The sequence below is a fragment of the Lepidochelys kempii genome, chromosome 8, assembly GCF_965140265.1.
Source record: "Lepidochelys kempii isolate rLepKem1 chromosome 8, rLepKem1.hap2, whole genome shotgun sequence".
In the NCBI taxonomy this organism is placed as follows: Eukaryota; Metazoa; Chordata; order Testudines; family Cheloniidae; genus Lepidochelys; species Lepidochelys kempii.
In genome coordinates this window covers 98,402,217-98,408,216 of record NC_133263.1, presented here as the reverse complement: position 1 = coordinate 98,408,216, position 6,000 = coordinate 98,402,217, and positions in this window count along the sequence as shown.

Genomic DNA, 6,000 nt, shown 5'->3' with positions numbered 1-6,000 from the left:
CCACAAGTACTCCTTTTCTTCTTTCATAAGACAGGTTTTCCATTCCTCGGATCATCCTAGTAGCCCTTCTCTGTACCTGTTCTAGTTTGAATTCATCCTTCTTAAACATGGGGGACCAGAACTGCACACAGTATTCCAGGTGAGGTCTCACTAGTGCCTTGTATAATGGTACTAAAACCTCCTTATCTCTACTGGAAATACCTCACCTGATGCATCCCAAGACCGCATTAGCTTTTTTCACAGCCATATCACATTGGCGGCTCATAGTCATCCTATGATCAACGAACACTCCAAGGTCCTTCTCCTCCTCCGTTACTTCTGATTGATGCGTCCCCAGCTTATAACTAAAATTCTTGTTATTAATCCCTAAAAGCACAATCTTACACTTCTCACTATTAAATTTCATCCTATTACTATTACTCCAGTTTACAAGGTCATCCAAATCTTCCTGTATGATAGCCCGGTCTCACTCTAAGTTGGCAATACCTCCCAGCTTTGTATCATCTGCAAACTTTATTAGCACACTCCCACTTTTTGTGCCGAGGTCAGTAATAAAAAGATTAAATAAGATTGGTCCCAAAACCGATCCCTGAGGAACTCCACTGGTAACCTACCTCCAGCCTGACAGTTCACCTTTCAGTAGGACCCGCTGTAGTCTCCCTGTTAACCAATTCCAGTTTCTTATTCTAATTTCATTGCTTGTAAAATTTTAAAGTGGTTGTAAATTTGTTGTGGTTATACTTAGAAAACTGATTATCTAAATGCATACTTAAAAGATGCTTAACAGATCTGCTCTTTGTTTATGGTCAATATCTGCTGGGAAGAAAGAAGGGGTTTTGAGGGTTATTTTTGCTACTTTTTACTTCTGATAAGTGTGTTGTTCTTCAGGTCTCAGAAAGAAGGAGTTGAATTCTATTTCTTCTTATGGATCATCAATAGAATTCTTTACCATGTTTCAGTCAGTTATACTAGGGCAGTCCCATTAAGGACAGTTGAAATATCCTGCCATTCTTTTTCATAAAGAAAAATGCAGGTGCAAAAACTTGTAAAGTGACAAAATGTAGGTGTAGTCATAACAAGTGGGTGGACCTGGGCCAAGATCTGTGCAACAGATTGCGCCAAGGGTAACATTTTGCCAGGCATAATTTAGAAAGATGTTTTATTGCTCTCGCTGTAGGGTAGATGGAAATGTAGTTTTGTAACCATTTAGATATCTTGTTTTTTAAAGAAGATAATTAGCTATGGAGAGGAAAATTAACCTTATGTAAATGACATTGGTCTCCAGAGTTTTAGAATTCCTTTTTAATTTTTGAATTCACACTCTCCTGACAATCAGCCCAGTAGCTTGGTGAAACAGGTTTCTTTCCAAGGTTTTCTTTCTTTCCTACAACAACTGATTTCTTTCTGAATTAGCATGCCAAGTGCAAGACCAGTTTTCATAGCATTAATAAATTTGTGCTGTTTTCTATGCCACAAAAGCAAATCAAAATTAGTTTTAAAGGTACACATCAAATATACTCAATTTCAAACAATGTCTTCAAACTAATTTCAGGTACTAAACATGCTGCCGAAATCATGATGCTAAATTGTGAGAGTTTAAAATCACATTCCTTAAATTGAAAAGGAGTATTTGTGGCACCTTAGAGACTAACAAATTTATTTGAGCATAAGCTTTCATGAGCTACAGCTGTAGTTTATGCTCAAATAAATTTGTTAGTCTCTAAGGCCACAAGTACTCCTTTTCTTTTTGCGAATACAGACTAACACGGCTGCTACTCTGAAACCATTCCTTAAATTGTTTTTTCTGTCTGTTTTAACACTATGGCACAGATCCTCAAAGGTATTTAGACACCTAAGTCCCATTGAGTAAGGTGCCTAAAAACCTTGGCTAATCTGGACCTATATGACATATCCACACAAACAGGAATATCTCTAACAGAATGACTATTAATAGGAAATAGTGAACTAACTGCATGCAATTAGCTGTCCAACTGTGCTCTTTCTGGTTTTCACACATCATCAATAATAAATATTGTGAATAAGAACGGCCATACTGAGTCAGATCAAAGTTCCATCTAGCCCAGTATCCTGTCTTCCGACAGTGGCCAATACCAGGTGCTTCAGAGGGAATGAACAGAACAGGTAATCATCAAATGATCCATCCACTGTTGCCCATTCACAGCTTCTGGCAAACAGAGGCTAGGGACTGGCTAATAGCCATAAATTTATCTAGTTCTTTCTTGAACCCTGCTATAGTCTTGGCCTTCACAACATCCTCCGGCAAAGAGTTCCACAGGTTGACTGTGCGCTGTGTGAAGAAATACTTCCTTTTGTTTGTTTTAAACCTGCTGCTTATTAATTTCATTTGGTGACTCCTAGTTCTTGTGAAATGAGTAAATAACACTTCCTTATTTACTTTCTCCACATCAGTCATAATTTTATAGACCTCTATCATATCCCTCCTTAGTTTTCTCTTTTCTAAGGTGAAAAGTTCCAATCTTACTAATCTCTCCTCATATGGAAGCTGTTCCATAACCCGGATCGTTTTTGTGCCCCTTTTTTGAACCTTTTCCAATTCCAGTATATCTTTTTTGAGATGGAGTGACCACATCTGCACGCAGTATTCAAGATAGGGGTGTACCATGGATTTATATAGAGGCAATATGATATTTTCTGTTTTATTATCTATCCCTTTCCTTATGATTCCCAACAGTCTGTTAGCTTTTTTGACTGCCACTGTACATGGAGTGGATGTTTTCAGAGAACTATCCACAATGACTCCAAGATCTCTTTCTTGAGTAGTAACAGCTAATTTAGACCCCATCATTTGATATGGATATTTGGGAGTATGTTTTCCAATGTGCATTTATCAACATTAAATTTCATCTATCATTTTGTTGCCCAGTCACCCAGTTTTGTGAAATCCCTTTGTAATTCTTCACAGTCTGCTTCGAACTTAACTATCTTGAGTAGTTTTGTATCATCTGAAGATTTTGCCATCTCACTGTTTAAAGCCATAAGGGACTTTCTCTGACTGCTTTCTTTGCTTAAAAGTCGTTTGTGAGGGATCTTGTCAAAGGATTTCTGCAAATCTAAGTACACTATATCCATTGGATCACCGTTGTCCACATGCTTATTGACCCCCTCAAAGAATTCTAGAAGATTGGTGAGGCATGATTTCTCTTTAGAAAAACAATGTTGACTTTTCTCCAACAAATCATGTTCATCTATGTGTCTGACAGTTCTGTTCTTTACTATAGTTTCAGTCAGTTTGCCTGGTACTGAAGTCAGGTTTACTCACCTGTAATTGCTGGGATTGCCTCTGAAGCCTTTGTTAAAAATTGTTGTCAGATTAGCTATCCTCTAGTCATTTGGTACAGAAGCTGATTTAAATGACAGGTTACATACCACAGTTAGTAGTCCTGCAGTTTTACATTTGAGTTCCTTCAGAACTCTTGGGTGAATACCATCTGGTCCAGTGACTTATTACTGTTAAAATTATCAATTTGTTCCAAAACCTCCTCAATCTGGGACAGTTCCTCAGAGTTGTCACCTAAAAAGAATGGCTCAGGTTTGGGTTTGCAATTCGCAATTGAAATTTAACTAACAGTTCCATTAAATTGTAAGTTTTTCAGGTCAGGGACCATCTCTTATATATGTTTGCACGGTGCCTAGCACAATGGGGTCCCACCCTGTCCTACCATAATACAAGCAATATTAATCAGTCAAAATTAGTCAAAATATAATTGCATCAGTCAAAATATAATTGTTCTCACTCCTCCATTCCTATATTGCAGGGGTGGCCAACCTGTGGCTCCGGAGCCACATGTGGCTCTTCAGAAGTTAATATGTGGCTCCCTGTATAGGCACCGACTCCTATGGAGCTACAGGTGCCAACTTTCCAATGTGCTGGGGGGTGCTCACTGCTCGACCCCTGATTCTGTCACAGGCCCTGCCCCCACTCCACCCCTTCCCGACCCCTCCCCTGAGCCTGCTATGTCCTCACTCTTCCCCCTCCCCCTCCAAGCCACGAAACAGATGATTGGGAGATGCGGATCAGCAGGGCTGCTGGGTGGTAGGTGCTGGGAGCAGGGGGAGGGAGCTGATGGGGCGCTGCTGACGTATTACTGTGGCTCTTTGGCAATGTATATTGGTAAATTCTGGCTTCTTCTCAGCTAAGATTGACCACACTTGCTATATTGCCTGTGAAGTGGTAACAGAAGTATAAATTGCCTTTAGCTAGCAAAGTAAGCAGGTATGATTCTGAATGCATAAGTATCTGTTAAGAAAGAAAATGCAGTTTTTACACAGTCAGCGTGCTGACCATAACCAAACTTTTTTTTTAATGTCAGAGCCATTAAAGCAGGGAGATTTAACAATCAAGTGTGAGATTTGTCATATGTTGTGCTTAGTTGGCTGACAGAATTGAGGTCTAACACTCAACTTGATGGCTTTTCTCTGTTTGTCTGCCTGTTTGTAATGTGATAATTTTTCAATACCGCATCTGATCAATTCCAAAATTTCAGGGAATTTTCTAGGCATCCGTGGACAGAATCCTATTGGTTTTAGTGAAAACTGGAAAAAAACAGAGAGGGGGATATAGGGTGACCAGACAGCAAGTGTGAAAAATTGGGATGGGGGTTGGGGGGTAATAGGAGCCTATATAAGAAAAAGCACCAAATATTGGGACTGTCCCTATAAAATCGGGACATCTGGTCACCCTAGGAGGATACAGGCAGCCCCTGGCATTTGGTTAGTAGAGCCAGTAGCTTCAGTCACCTCTGTAATTGTCTATAGATTAAAGAACCAGTTGACAGCCATTAACACATTTCATTGTAAGGATACCCCCAACTTAGTTCTGTCCATCTTCCCAGTACAGTTTCAAATCATAAAGTCATAGGGCTGAGACAAGAAGACATCAAGTCCAGTTCCATCTGCTGAGGCAGGACCAAGTAAACCTAGACCATCCCTGACAGGTGTTTGTCCAACCTGTTTTACAAACCTCCAGTGATGGGGATTCCACAACCTCCCTTGGAAGCCTATTCTAGAGCTTAACTACCCATATAGTTGGCAAAAAGAAAAGGAGTACTTGTGGCACCTTAGAGACTAACCAATTTATTTGAGCATAAGCTTTCGTGAGCTACAGCTCACTTCATCGGATGCTGTAGCTCACAAAAGCTTATGCTCAAATAAATTGGTTAGTCTCTATGGTGTCACAAGTACTCCTTTTCTTTTTGCGAATACAGACTAACACGGCTGCTACTCTGAAACCATATAGTTAGAAAATTTTTCCTAATATCTAACCTAAATCTCCTTTGCTGCAGATTAACTTCATTGATTCATAGATATCTAGGTCAGAAGGGACCATTATGATAATCTAGTCTGACCTCCTGCACAACGCAGGCCACAGAATTTCACCCACCACTCCTGCAAAAAACCTCACACCTATATCTGTGCTATTGAAGTCCTCAAATCGTGGTTTAAAAACTTCAAGGAGCAGAGAATCCTCCAGCAATTGACCCGTGCCCCATGCTACAGAGGAAGGCGAAAAACCTCCAGGGCCTCTTCCAATCTGCCCTGGAGGAAAATTCCTTCCCGACCCCAAATATGGCGATCAGCTAAACCCTGAGCATATGGGCAAGATTCATCAGCCAGATACTACAGAAAATTCTTTCCTGGGTAACTCAGATCCCACCCCATCTAATATCCCATCACAGGCCATTGGGCCTATTTACCATGAATATTTAATTACCAAAACCATGTTATCCCATCATACCATCTCCTCCATAAACTATTGCTTCTTGTCCTACCTTCAGTGGCATGGAGAACAGTTGATCACCAACCTCTTTGTAACAGCCTTTAGCATATTTGAAGGCTATTATCAGCCTCTCACCCCCAGTCTTCTTTTCTCAAGCACTAAACATGCCCAGGTTTTTTAAGCTTTCCTTATAGGTTAGGCCAGTGGTGGGCAATGTGGTGCGGGCCTGGCTGCCACTTTCC